Source organism: Acinonyx jubatus, chromosome B2 (assembly GCF_027475565.1).
Source record: "Acinonyx jubatus isolate Ajub_Pintada_27869175 chromosome B2, VMU_Ajub_asm_v1.0, whole genome shotgun sequence".
Classification (NCBI taxonomy): Eukaryota; Metazoa; Chordata; class Mammalia; order Carnivora; family Felidae; genus Acinonyx; species Acinonyx jubatus.
In genome coordinates, this window is record NC_069385.1 from 99,168,187 (window position 1) to 99,183,259 (window position 15,073).

The 15,073-nt window shown below is 36.4% G+C and overlaps 1 long non-coding RNA gene across 1 annotated transcript; it reads right to left on the reverse strand.

Moving 5' to 3' along the window:
• Window positions 1-1,351: 1,351 nt before the first annotated feature.
• Window positions 1,352-9,088, reverse strand: LOC128315615 (uncharacterized). The gene is made up of 2 exons (XR_008298557.1): window positions 8,771-9,088; window positions 1,352-2,374 (listed from the first exon to the last, which is right to left on the reverse strand). It is a non-coding gene; the product is annotated as an uncharacterized LOC128315615 (long non-coding RNA).
• Window positions 9,089-15,073: the final 5,985 nt, after the last annotated feature.

Sequence of the window (15,073 nt, forward strand, 5' to 3'; positions counted from 1 at the left end):
TTGATTTTTAGTTACTTAACTCGCTCTCTCCTCGCTCCCCTTCCCCAAAACAACTTTCTCTTCCGGGGTCAGGCAGGACCGCCCCCCGAAGCGTACCTTGCGCGCCTTGGGCGCCTCGAGCTACGAGATTCGGTGTGATTTTGAGGTGCCCTGGCTGCCAGCAGGAGTGAGCGCCCTCCGCCCTGCACCGGGCCTGGCCGTGCCCTCTGGTCCGCGGGCACCGCCTGCAGGCTGTTGTAGCCTGGGCGCACATCTTCAGCATTGTTTTTATACAGAGTAATAGGAAGTCCCTCTCCCCTTACCACCAAAAACATATGGGTCAGAGAGTTTGTAAGATTCTCATAGATACGGATGCACCCCATCAGGAGTCCAAACTCAAAAACGAAGTAGCTAAGGTGAGTTTCTGTGCCTGTTCTAGCCAGGCAGATGATGGCCCCTGGCGACTATTTTGGGCTAGTGAGGAAGGACGAACGGGGGAGGTGGGGCAAATTGACGGGGCTGTTAGGTGAACATCCTCCATCCAGCTCCTATGTTTCTGCACCAACACCCAGTATCTTGCAAGGGGAGGTTGCAGCCCAAGAAGGGATAGCAGGGGAGGACTCAAGAGGCTCACTACTGGATGATAATGACCATTTGCTCGCCCCTGATTCATTCCCACGGACTAGGACCAGAACCCTGAACTTCTCCCTATCTCCAGATAAAGCACTGGCTCCTTTACAAAGGCTTGCCGACCAGATCAAAGCCAATCACGTTGATGGATTGTCTTTTGGGTCCTACTCTGATTGCCCTCCCCCTCCCCCCCCTCCAGCTGCCCCCTTGTCCTCACACCTTCCCTTTCAAGATTCCACCTGTGGCCTCTACCAGACACCACCATGCTCTCTGGCCCCAAGTTGCCAAAGCTAAAATCAGGAGTCATGAAATCCACTTTTCTGCAGAAACTGAAAGCTGAGCATGCTCAGTGGCGAAGGAAAATTTTGCTTTGAAACTAGTGCATGCTACACAGACTCCCAGTTTCAACTGTGCACAGGACAGTTTCCCACGGGGTTAGCAGGGAGAATACTTCATCATTTCTACTCCTGGCCGAGGGCTTCTTTCTTCCCAAGTAAGGACGGATCTGAGTACCACTTTGGTTTCTATCCTAACATTATCACCACCTTAAGTGTCTAAATCCCGTCAGTCCCTAAACTGCATTGCCCTACCCACTCCACCCTTTTGTTTGTCCTGGTGTGATTTATACATTCCCAGCAGGTAAGGAAGGCCACCTGGACTTTGAACCTTAGCCACTCTTCCTTCCTTTTTGTGTCCCAGAAACCCACTTTGTGCCACCTTTAGTAGAAAACTGGTTACTGCCTGAGAGACTAAGTCTGGATTGGTAAGCAAGTCACTGTCTTTGCAAGTTTTCTAACTGCTTACAAAAGCAACAAAAATAAAGAAGGCTCGGTTCCTTCATCTTAATCTTCTGTTGACTTCAGAGAGTACCACGCTCCGTTATTTTAATAAACACCAAGTATGTTTTAGAGGTATGGCTTGTGTTTTAAAAAATTCAGACCTCAGCTAGTATTCCCCGTGTGCCTCTCCATGACACTTAGACTTGCATTATGATTTGCATTTCCCTGGTGGCAAGTGATGATGAACATCTTTTCATGTGTCTGTTGGCCATTTGTATGTCTTCTTTGGAGAAATGTCTGTTCATGTCTTCTGCCCATTGTTAATGGGATTATTTGTTTTGGGGTGTTGAGTTGTATCAGTTCTTTATATATTTTGGATACTAACCCTTTATTGGATATGTCATTTGCAAATATCTTCTCCCATTCCATTGGTTGCCTTTTAGTTTTGTTGATTGTTTCCTTCACTGTGTAGAAGCATTTTATTTTGATGAAGTCCCACTAGCTTATTTTTACTTTTACTTCCCTTGTCTCAGGAGACATATCCAGAAAAATGTTATACAGCTGATGTCGGAGAGATTACTATTTGTGTTCTCTTCAAGGATTTGTATGGTTTCAGGTCTCACTTTTAGGTCTCTAATCCATTTTGAGGCTCTTTTTGTGTATGGTGAAAAGAAGTCCAGTTTCATCCTTTTGCATGTGGCTGACCAGTTTTTCCAATACCATTGGTTGAAGAGACTGTCTTTTTCACGTTACATATTCTTTCCTCCTTTGTCGAAGTGTGGATTTATTTCTGGGTTTTCTATTCCACTGATCTTTGTGTCTACTTTTGTGCCATTACCATACTGTTTTAATCACCACCACTGTGTAATATAACTTGAAATCTGGAATTATGATGCTTCCAGCCTTGTTCTGCTTTCTCAAGATTGCTTTGGCGATTTAAGGTCCTTTGTGGTTCCACACAAATTTTAGGATTGTTTGTTCTAGTTCTGTAAAAAATGCAGTTGTTATTTTGATAGGGATTTCATTAAATACATAGCTTGCTTGGGGTAGTATAGATATTTTAACAATATTTGTTCTTCCAACCCATGAGCATGGAATGACTTTCCATTCTTTGCATTGTCATTAGTGTTTTATAGTTTTCAGAGTACAGGTCTTTCACCTCTTTGGTTAAATTTGTTTCTAGGTATCTTATTATTTTTGGTGTGACTGTAAATGGGATTATTATCTTTTTATTTTTTTTAAGTTTATTTATTTTTTGAGGGACAGAGACAGAGCATGAGTAAGGGAGGAGCAGTGAGAGGGAGAGACAGAATCCAAAGCAGGCTTCAGGCTCTGAGCTGTCAGCATAGAGCATAACATGGGGTGTGAACCCCGAACCTTGAGATCATGACCTGAGCTGAAGTCAGACACTGAACCAACAGAGCCACCCACGCGTCCCAGGATTTTCTTAATTTCACTTCCTACTGCTTCATTATTAGTGTATAGGAATGCAACAGATTTCTATACATTTTTATATCCTGTGACTTTACTGAATTGATTGATCAGTTCTAGTAGTTTTTTTAGTGGAGTCTTTAGGGTTTTCTATATACAGTACTGCCTAAAATGTGAAACATTAGTCTGGTAAGGGAGAAAAAAATGAAAAAAACCTGTGAATTGGAGAATGGGGGACCAATTCTTTATCCTGAAGAGTTGTAAGCTTTCCTTGTTGATATAATTTCTAGCACTATTCCCCCATATACAAATATGAATTTGAGTCAATGTAAACTAAATTTAAAAGGTCTCCTGAATTAATTTCTTTTGGAATGGTGCGTTTCACTCCTTTTCAGTGTGAACCATTTTTCACAGACTCTGGGGCTAAAGAGGTCTGATTTTGAACTCTGGCTCTGCCACCTAATAGCTTTGTGGAATTGGACAGTTTGCTTAACTTTCATAAGCCTGTTTTATCATTTCAAATGAGGACAATGCTCCAGGTGTTGTTATCAGGATGAAATGAGGTGATGTAAATACAGTTCTTAGCAGACTCTCAGGCACACATCAGTTGCATCAAATATTCACTAATGCACGGTCTGAGGCAGCTTTCAGGTTGACTTCAGTCATTCCCATCTCCTCATTGGTCTGTACAACCAGCTTCTATCCTTGCTTCTCTTAGATCACTCACTTTGAGGAAGCCAGCTGCCATATTGAACAGCCCAGTGGAGAGGTCCACATGGCAAGGAATTGAGGACTGCTGACACCAGCCAGCAAGGAACTGAGACTTCTTGCCAAAAGCCATGTGAGTGAATAATATTGGAAGCCAATCCTATAGCCCCAGTCAAGCCTTTAAATGATGCAGCCCCAGCCAGTAGCTTAATTACTACATCATAATACACCCTGACCTAGGACCACTCGATTAAGCTGCTCCTGGATTTCTAACCCTAGGAAACTGTGTGGAACAATAAATATTTGTTATTTTAAGCTACTAAAATTTGGAGTAATTCATGACAACACAACAGATAGCTATTAAACGTGTGTATACTATGCACCAGGCACTGTGCTAGATACAAAGAACCAGATAGGTAGTACCCTCATCAAGCTTATACTCTAAAGGTAGCAGAATCACAAATGTTCAATTAATGTTCTTGTGGTGGTGGTTGTGGTTGTTCTATCACTAATTTTTTGAGCCTGGTTGTTGTCATTAACTTTTTTAAAAATGGAAGTCCAAAGTGATACCTGGTAAGATGGGACAGAATGTGGATTCAGAGGTTTGATCATGTGAATTTTAAAGTAAGGCACTACCACCTATCCATTAGAATGACTAAAAATAAAAAGATTGACAGTCTCAAGTGTTACTAAAGATATGGGCAACTGGAACTCCTGCATTGCTGGTGGGAGTGTAAAATGATAAAACCACTTTGGGGAAACAATTTAGAATTTTTTTATAAGTATATACCCACCCTAATGACCCAGCTATTCTACCCCCTTGGTATTCACACTCACACACAAGAAAATGAAAACACATGTCCATTCAGAGGCTTGTTTACCAATAGTGATAACAGTTGTGTTAATTATAGCCATAAACTGGAAACAACCCAAATATTCATCAACAGATGAATGAATAAACAAAGTGTACTGTATCAAAACAATGGAATAACAACAATAAAAAGGAACAAACTATTAATACATGTGACGTTGTGGATGAATCTCAAAAACATTATGCTGAGTAAAAGGAGCCAGACACAAAAGAATCCATACTGTGTGATTCCATATACAAACTAATATAAAGTGACACAATCTAGATCCATAGATACCTGCACCTAGGGGTTGGGAAGAAAGTGTGGGGGAAAAGATTGATGGCAAAAGGCAGGAGGGAACTTTGTGGGTAATGGGATATTCTGTGTCTTGATTGTGGTGATGGCTGCATGGATGTATACATTTATTAACTGTATCAAACTGTACACCTAAAATGGGAAAATTTTTATTATATAAAATTGTTCTTTATGTGTTCTCTAATTTTTCCTTCCAATGTGTTTGTAATATTGCATTTCAGCCTCAGCTCTTTAATTCGTCTAGGTTCAGTTTAAACATGATGTAAGGACTATATCTAACTTCCTCCCACCCTCACCCATGGACACACCTGTTATTAACAAAAGCATTGTTTCCTCATTAATCTCCAGTGCCACCTGACTCACAAATTTAGTGTAAATATATATATATGGAGCTTATTTTGGGATATATTATGCCTCTGTTTTTCTATGTCTCTGCTAATACCACAGCATATAATTACAGAAGTTTTATTTGATATCTTGATATTTAGTGGAGCAAATTTTTTCACCATGCTCTTTCAAGAGTAGTTTAGCTAATCTTTCCTCCTGATACTTTTGTTAAATTTTAGAAATAAGCTTCTAAAGTTTTAAATAATAAAAAAATGTGTACAGATTTTAATTAACATGTGAAAATCTATAAATTTGTTTGGGAGAATTGTCCCCGTTATATTATTGAGTCTTTTAATCCATGCTCAAGATCTGTTTTTTATTTATTTAGGAATCTTTTTTTTTTTAATTTTTTTAATGTTTATTTTTTTTTTTTTTGAGACAGAGAGAGACAGAGCATGAACGGGGGAGGGTCAGAGAGAGAGGGAGACACAGAATCCGAAGCAGGCTCCAGGCTCTGAGCTGTTAGCACAGAGCCCAACGCAGGGCTCAAACTCACGGACGGTGAGATCATGACCTGAGCCGAAGTCGGAGCTTAACCGACTGAGCCACCCAGGCACCCCTATTTAAGAATCTTTTAATGTAACTCATAAAATTTTATTACTTTCCTTAAGAAGTTTTATATATCTTTTTGTAGGACCTCTTCCTAGATTCACTTAATTTTTTATGCTGTAATAAATGGTATAACTGAAATTTTATTTAAACTTTTAAAAAGTAAATAACTAAAATTAAATAAAATAATTCATGAATAAAAGTAGTTTTAAAAGTTAACAAATAAATATACAGATAAATGTATTTAACAGGTAATTGTAATTTACTTCTAGGACTAGGAATCGTGTTGTGTTATTTATTTAATGTCCGCTATTATGCCAGACACTGGATTAATTTTCTGGGGAGACAAAAAGGAATAAGGCATAGCTTTCAGTCTTACTGAAAGAATGGCAGTTATCAAGAAAATTATAACAATCATAGTAATATTTTTTTCTTAACCTATGGAATCTAATCTTTGTCTTATAAAAAATTACTTGAGTGCCCTCTGAATTCATGTCATGTCATGTCAGCCAAATGGGCAAATTAAATCTTACTGTATGCAATGCTGGATACTAGGAAGAAATTTGCAATAGAATCTCAAAGCCCTCAGGGAGAGGAAGCACTCAGACCCCAACCTCTGCTTCTTCAAATTTGAATTTAAGGACATTTTCTAGAGATCATTTTCTAGAGATCATGCTGTAAGGGAAGGACACCCAAACCATTCAAGAAACGCAAGAGCCTACACGATCATATGGGTAAATCGGTGTATAATTCAACAATCTATATAATCAGAAGCAAAGTTACCACTCTAAGACTTCTGTGATTTCTTCTTGCTAGTAAGTTAAAATTCCATCCCCTTCCATCCCTGGCTCTTTCTGTGGAATGTTTAGCTCATTTACATTTAATATAATTACCAGTTAACACTTGAATAATATGGTGGTTAGAAGTACTGACCCCTGCACAGTCGAAAATTCATGCGTAACTCTTGACTCCCCAAAAACTTTACTAATAGCTTACTGTTGACCAGAATCTTTACTGGTAACAGTAAATTAACACATATTTTGTTTTAATACATATGTAATACATTTTATATATAATACATATATACATATATGTATAAAGTAAGCTGGAGAAAAGAACATGTTATTAAGGAAATCATAAAGTATAGGAAATACATATATAGTACTGTATGGTAAAAAATCTGCATATAAGTGAACCCATTCATGTCAAACCCATGTTCAAGGGTCAACTGTATTGCTATGGTTGAATTTAAGTCCGCTACATATTATTTTCTTTCTGTTTGTACCATCTGATTTTTCATTCTCTGTTCTTTCTTTTCCACCATCTTTTGTGTAAATAAATAACCACATTTCATCTATAGGCCTTCTAGGCTCTAGTAGCTACTCTATGGATTACAATATGCATCCTTAAATTTTCACAGTTTACCATGAAAGTATATACCAATTCATGCTAAACATAAGACTCTTGTAATTATCCAGGTCCATTTGCCACCTCTCTGGTCCTTTATGTTACAGGTTTTTTTTTGTTTTTGTTTTAATTTTTTTTTTAAGTTTATTTATTTTGAGACCGAGAAAGACAGAGCATGAATGGGGGAGGGGCAGAGAGAGAGGGAGACACAGAATCGGAAGCAGGCTCCAGGCTCCGAGCCATCAGCCCAGAGCCTGACGCAGGGCTCAAACTCAGGGACCGCGAGATGGTGACCTGAGTGGAAGTTGGATGCTTACCCGCTTAACTGACTGAGCCACCCAGGAGCCCCTATGTTACAATTTTTATATGTATTACATTTACCTATGTTACAAGCTCCACAACGAAATTTTATAATTTTTTTAACAGTCCTATGTATTTTAAAGAAACAAGAGGAAAAATAGTCTCTTATATTTACTCACATGTTTACTCTTTCCAGTGTTCTTTATCCCTACCTGATCTCATTCTTCTTACCTTTTGGTAAAGGTCTGTTGACAGAAGATTCTTGGTTTTCTTTATTATAAAGTGTCTTTATTTCATCCTAATTTTTTAAGCACATGTTCAGTGTGTATCAAATTTTTATTGATAATTTTTTTCCTTTCAGCATTCTAAAAATGAACAACTTTCTTCCAATTTTTATTGTTTCTTATAAGAAGTCAGCAATATTTCAAATTGATGCTAAGCTGTATATAATGTATCATTTTTCTGTTTGCTTTCAAGATTTTCTCTTTACTTTTTTTTTAATTTGACTATTACATGTCTGTATTTATCCTGATGTGAGTTTACTAAACTTATTGACTCTGTAAACTTATCTTTCACCAAATTTAGGATATTTTCAGTCACTGAGTCCCTAAAATTTTTTTGCCCAATTTCCTCTTTTTTCCTTTTGATATTCCAATATTACAAATGTTAGACTTTTTGGTAGTCACCCACATGTACTTGAGGTTCTGCTTTGTCCCCATTGTTTTTTTTCTCTCTGTTTTTCAAACTGAATAATATATATTTATACAGCTTCACATTTACTGGTTCTTTCTTTTATCATCTGAAGCCAGTATTAAGCCCATATGAAATGCAACTTTAGATAGTGTATTTTTTTGTAGTTCTAGAATTTCTTTCATTGTTTTTTATATATACAGTTTCTGTTTCTCTGCTGAGATTTCCTATTTGCTCATGCATTAAGAGTATATGTTCCTTTGAGCTCAGAGCCTGAAGCCTGCTTTGAAATCTGTGTCACCCTCTCTCTGCCCCTCCCCTGGTCATGTTCTGTCTCAAAACTAAATAAAATGTTAAAAATTTTTTAAAAAAGAGTATATGTTCCTTTATAAACCAAATATACTTATAACCCCTGCTTTAAACTCCTTGTATACTAATTCCAACATCTGAGTCATCTCAGTGTTGATTTCCATTGAATACCTTTTCTTTTAAGTGTAGGTCACATTTTCTTGCCTCTTAATATGCCTGGTTATTTTCAAATGTATTCTGGACATTATAAATGATAAAATCTCTGGATTATGTGATATTACTTCAAAGGGTATTATTTTTTTATTTTCTTTTAGCACACAGTTAGCTTGGATGAAATCAAACATCAAACTCTTATGTCCTAGCCTCTTCAGGCTGCTATACCAAAAATACCATATACTGGATAACTTACAAGCAACAGAAATTTATTTCTTATACCTCTGGAGACTGGAAGTCCACAATCGATGCACCACTAGATTCAGTGTGAGGTGAGGACCTGCTTCCTGGTTTATAGATGTTTTTCTTAGCACTGTGTCTCCACACATTACAAAGGGACACAGGAGCTCTCTGGGGCTCCCTTTATGAGGACACTAATCCCTTTCATGAGGGTTCCACTCCTATGACCTACTCACCTTCCAAAGGCCCTACTTCCACTTTGGGGATTACACTTCAACAATATAAATTTGAGGGGGGGGCACAAATATTTGGCCTATGGTATCTTATTTTCTCTGTGGTGGATGGCAACTGAAATTTTGTGTTCTGTTATTTTATTCTTAACTGTGCTACTTCAAACAGAGCTGCACATGCATAATTAAGGGGTAAGCCAGAGATATGGGTGGAGTTTATATGCAGAATTTGGAGTTAATACTCTTACTCAATCCCTTCTTAGGTTTCCCTCTCTCACTTCCCAACTGAAATGGTCACTCCAACTCTGATCCACTCCAACTCAGGCCAGTTAGATTGCTATAAAAATTGGCTGTTTTTTAATTTATACTTTAAATTTTAGTGGTTCTATGTAGTAGAGTGTCTATGCTTGTCAAAGACATAATAACAGAAAACTCACACCATGTTATTCCCTCCTTCCAAGTGTACAGTCCCCTTCAGTTCCTGCTTGCTTTTGGTCACCCTCTAGCACCTTCAGATAGTTTTTTTTGTTTGTTTGGGTTTTTTTGGTCTAGGATTATAATTGTTATCTGCAGAAAGGTTAGTCTTATAGTAACCACTTAGTCCTTACTCAGAGAAAAACACGATTCCTTGCTTTTTATTAATTATAATCATTATTTCTTTATTCAGTTTCACAAATTGTAGTAGTATGTGGAAAATCCAAAATTTCGTATTACATAGATTTTAATCTACTCCTCCATTCAGAGAAGTTACAAGTGAGCAGCTTGACTTTCATTTGCTTTTCTATTTTTCTCAGTCTCCTAATAAATGTGCTAATGATGAATCAAATATTGAGCAACATTTCGCCTTGGTGGAAATGGGCCAAACACTAATCTGTCATGTGCTGTGGTATAAAGAACTCATGATTTTGCATTGAATTTTTGCATCTGCCACTATTAGGGATTAGATCATAGGTGAATCATATTAACTCCAATATTCATTTCTCTATTTCTGCAAAAGAGATGAAAACTGCCACCCTCAAAAAGCTGACAAGAAGATTTTGGGTTAATGTAGTGGAAACAGCTTTCCATACTGCAGAAAACTACCCATTAGGCATTAGTCATTGTCAGTACTTTTTCTCAGTTACCAGCTTAAAAGAAAGCCTACCATGTGGGCACTCTATTTGGGAAAACAATATAGTGGATTGGTAGAAATGAGACTGTAAAAGTATTTCAACATGAAAGAGCGTGCACCAGACAAACCAATCAAAACAAGCACCTGCAACTGAATTCATCTTTTTCCAGGCCACTGCTTCACAGCCTCTTTCTCCAATAAAACAGAAAACTTGTGAGATGAAGCCTAGAGGAGGCTTATAATTATAGCAATCTTTCCTCAGGTTCCGGCAATGCTTTACATTCATATAATGCTTTATAGATCAAAAGAGCTATTAACACACATAATCTCAATTGTCCAGAATGTATCTTTTAGTCATTTAAATATACACAGATGTCCTTTCCCCATTGTATATTCTAGGCTCCTTTGTTGTAAATTAATTGAGCATATATGCATGGGTTTATTTCTGGGCCCTCTGTTGTGTTCCATTAATCTACGTGCCTGCTCTTAATGCCAACACTGTACTACTTTGATTACTTTAGCTGTGTGATATAGTTTGAAATAGGAAACTTGTTGCCTCTAGCCTTGTTCTTTCTCAAGATTGCTTTGGCTATTTGGGATCTTTTGTAGTTCCATACATATTTTAGAATTGTTTGTTCTGTTTCTGTGAAACATATCATTGGAATTTTGGTAAGAATTGCATTGAATCTGTAGATTGCTTTGGTTAGTCATTTCAACAATATTCTTTTAATCCATAAACAGAATTTACTTGTGTTTTCATAAATTTCTTTCATCTACATCTTATAGTTTTCAGTGTACAGATCTTTCACAACCTTGGTTAAATTTATTCCCATAAAATTTATTTTATTATTTTTGATGCAGGTGTAAATGGGGTTGGTTTCTTAATTTCTCTTTCTGATAGTTCATTGTTAATGTCCAGAAACACAACTAATTTTAGTCTATTCATATTATATCCTGAATCTTTAGTGAATTTGCTATTAATTCTAAGTTTTTTGATGGAGTCATTGGGATTTTCTATATATAATATTATGTCATCTGAAAATACAGATAGTTTTGTATCTTCTTTTCTGATTGGGATGCCTATTATTATTATTATTATTTGCCTAGTAGCTCTGGCTAGATCTTTTAGTACTCTATTGAATAAAAGTGGAAAGCATGGCCCTTCTGCTCTTGTTCCTGATCTTAGAGGAAGCTCTCATTTTTTCACCATTGAGTAGCTGTGGGCTTGTCATATATATACTTTATTATTTTGAGATTTGTGCCTCCTATACCCAATTTGTTGAGCACTTTTATCATGACAGTCAGTACTGAATTTTGTCAAATGCTTTTTCTGTATCTGTTGAGATGATTATATGACTTTTTATCCTTCATTTTGTTAGTGTGGCATATCACATTGATTTGTGAATATTGAACAAAACTTGTATCCCTAGAGCAAATCCCTCCTGATCATGGTGTATGGTATATTGTTGAATTTGGTTTGCTAATATTTTGTTGAGGATTTTTACCTCTATGTTCATAAGGGATATTGATCTGTAATTTCCTTTCCTTTTCTGATTTTGGTATCGGGGTAATGTTGGCCTCATAAAGTGATTTTTTTTTTTTATTTTAGAAAGAGAGAGAGAGAACACAGTGGGGAGAGAGGCAGAAGGAGGTGGGGAGAGAGAGAGGGAGAGAGAGAATCCCAAGCAGGTTTAACACAGGGCTCAATCTCAGCACTGTGAGATCATGACATGAGCCAAAATCGAGAGTCAGACACTTAAACAACTGAGCTACCCTGGTGCCCCAACATAATGTGAATTTGTAAGTGTTCCCTCTTCTACTTTTTGGAAGAGATTGAGAAGGAATGTTATTAGTTCTTCTTGAATTATTTGATAGAATTCACCAGTGAAGCCATCTAGTTCTAGACTTTTTGTTGTTGTTGGAAGGTTTTTGATTACTGATATGATCTCCTTACAGGTGTTCAGTATGTCCAGATTTTCTATTTCTTCATGATTCAGGTTGTTTGTTTCTAGGAATTTATCCATTTCTTCTAAGTTGTCCAATCTGTCAACATGTAATTGCTCATAGTAGCGTCTTATGATCCTTTTAATTTTTATGATGTTAGTTGTAATGTCTCGTCCTTCATTAATAATTTTATTTGATTCCTCTCTCTTTATTTTCTGGTAGGTCTAGCTAAAGATTTGCCTATTTTGTTTATCTTTTCAAAAAGCTATCTCATAGTTTCATTCATTTCATTCATCTTTTCTAATGTGTTTTAGTCTTTATTTCTTTTACTTCTACTCTGATCTTTGTTATCTCCTTCCATCCACTAATTTGGGGGCTTTGTTTATTCTTCTTTTTCTAGTGCCTTGAGGTATGAAATTGGGTTATTTGAGATCTTTTATTTTTCGTAATTTAGAAATTTATTACTATGAACTTCCTTCATAGAACTGCTTTTGCTGTATCCTATGTTTTGGTATGTTGTATTTCTGTTTTCATTTCTCTCAAGTAATTATTATTTTTATCCCTTTTTTGATTCATTATATGTTCAGTAGCGTGTTGTTTCATCTCCATATATTTGTGAATTTTTCATTTTTTTTTTTTGTAATTGATTGCTAGTTTCATACCGTTGTGTTGGAAAGGGTGCTGCTCTGATTTCAATATTCTTAAGTGTATTAATATTTGTTTTATGGTTTAACATACGACCAAAACTGGAGAATATTCCTTATTCACTTGAGAAGAATGTATATTTTGCTGTTTGATGGAATGTTCTGTAAATGTCTGTTAAGTCCATCTGATCTAACATGTACTTTAAGTGTTTTCTTATTGTCTGGATGGTCTACCCATTGTTACATGTATTGAAGTCCTCTACTATTTTTTTAAACGTTTATTTATTTTTGAAAGAGAGAGAGTGTATGCAAGCAGGGCAGGGGCAGGAGGGGAGCAGACAGAGAATCCCAAGTGGGCTCCGTGCTAACAGCAGAGAGCCTGATGCGGAGCTCAAACTCCTGAACCACGAGATTATGACCTGAGCCAAAGTCAGACACTTAACTGACTGAACCGCATAGGCACCCCTTACTAGTATTATATTACTGTCTATTTCTCCCTTCAGATCTTTATCTAGATCTCCCTTCATATTTGCTTTATATATTTAGGTGCTCTTACGTTGGGTTCATAAATATTTATAAATGTTATATCATCTTGTTGGATTGATCCCTTTACTATTATATAATGACCTTCTTTGTCTCTTAGTAGTCTTTGGACTAAAGCTGTTCATCTTATATAAGTATAGCCATCTCTGCTTTTTTTTTTTTTTTTTTTGGTTTCCATTTGCATGAAATGTCTTTTTTCCATACTTTCGTTTTCAATTTGTGTGTGTCTTTAAAGTTGAAGTAAGTCTCTTGTAGGCAGCATATTGTTGGATCTTGTTCTTTTATGCATACAGCTACTCTGCATCTTTTGACTAGAGAATTTAGCCATTTACATTTAACGTAATTGTTGATAGATACGGCCTTATTAATGCCGTGTTAATTTTCTAGCTGTTTAGTAATTCCTTTGTTCCTTTCCTCTTGGTCCCTTTCTTTGTGATTTAATTATTTTCTGCAGTGATGTGCTTAGATTCCTTTCATTTTCTTTTGTGTAACTACTATAGGTTTTTGCTTTGTGGTTATCATAAGGCTTACATAAAACATCTTATATTCATAACAGTCTATTATTAGCTGAAAACAACTTAACTTCTAACACATTAAAGCTTCATATTTTTTCTCCACCCCTCACATTTCTTTTTATTTTGTTGTCAAAATAAAAGTCTTTTAATCTTATGTATCCTTTAAGAAATTATTGTAGCTATAGTTATTTTTAATGGCTTTTGTCTTTTAACCTTCATACTTGATTTGTAAGTGATTGACTACTATCATTACAATATTAGAGCATTTTATTTTTTATTTTTTTATGTTTATTTATTTTTGAGAGAGAGGAAGAGACAGAGTGCCAGCGGGGGAGGGGCAGAGAGAGAGGGAGACACAGAATCCAAAGCAGGCTCCAGGTTCTGAGCTGTCAGCAGAGAACTTGATGCAGGGCTTGAACCCACAAACCGTGAGATTGTGACCTAAGCCAAAGTCGGACACTTAACCGACTGAGCCACCCAGGCACCCCTAGAGTATTTTAACTATAACAATATATTTATAATTACCAGTGATATTTATACTTTCATATGTTTTCCTCTTACTTATTAGTTCTCTTCTGTTTCAGCTTAAAGAAGGTCCTTTTACATTTCTTGTAAGACTGGTCTAATGATGATGTGCTCCCTCTGCTTTTCCTTGTCTGGAATACTCTTTATTTCTCCTTCATTTTTGAAAGACAACTTTGCTAGGTAGAGTATTCTTGATTGACAGTTTTTTTTTCCTTCCATTTCTTTCAGTTTTTTTAAAAACTTCCTTCTGATCTTTAAAGTTTCCACTGAAAATTCTAATGATAGTCTCATGAGGATTCCCTTGTACAGAACAAGTTGTTTTTCCCTTGCTGCTTTTAAGAATCTTTTCTTGTCTTTAACTTTTGACAAATGAATTATAATGTGTCTTGATTTGGGTCTTTTTGGACTCATCTTACTTGAAATGCTCTGAGTTTCCTGGATTGAATGTCTGTTTCCTTTTCCAGATTAAGGAAGTTTTCAGCCATTATTTTTTCAAATAAGTTTTCTGCCTGCCCCTTACTCTCACTCTTCTTTTTCTGGGGCCCTTATATATGAAAGCTGGACCACTTGAAGTTTGCCCATAAGTCCCTTAAGCTAGCTTCATTCTTTTTTTTCTTTTTGCTCTTCTGATTGGATGAATTCCACTGCCCTGGCTTCAAGTGCTCTGATCATTTTTTCTGCTTCATCTCACCTGTTATAGAACCCCTCTACTGAGTTCACATACATGTGAGAATATAAGTATAGTTCATTTGACAGACTTATTTCAGATTTTTAAATCTCTTAAGTGATGTAGAAAATAATAAATTTCACATTTATAAGTAAAAACTTAAACC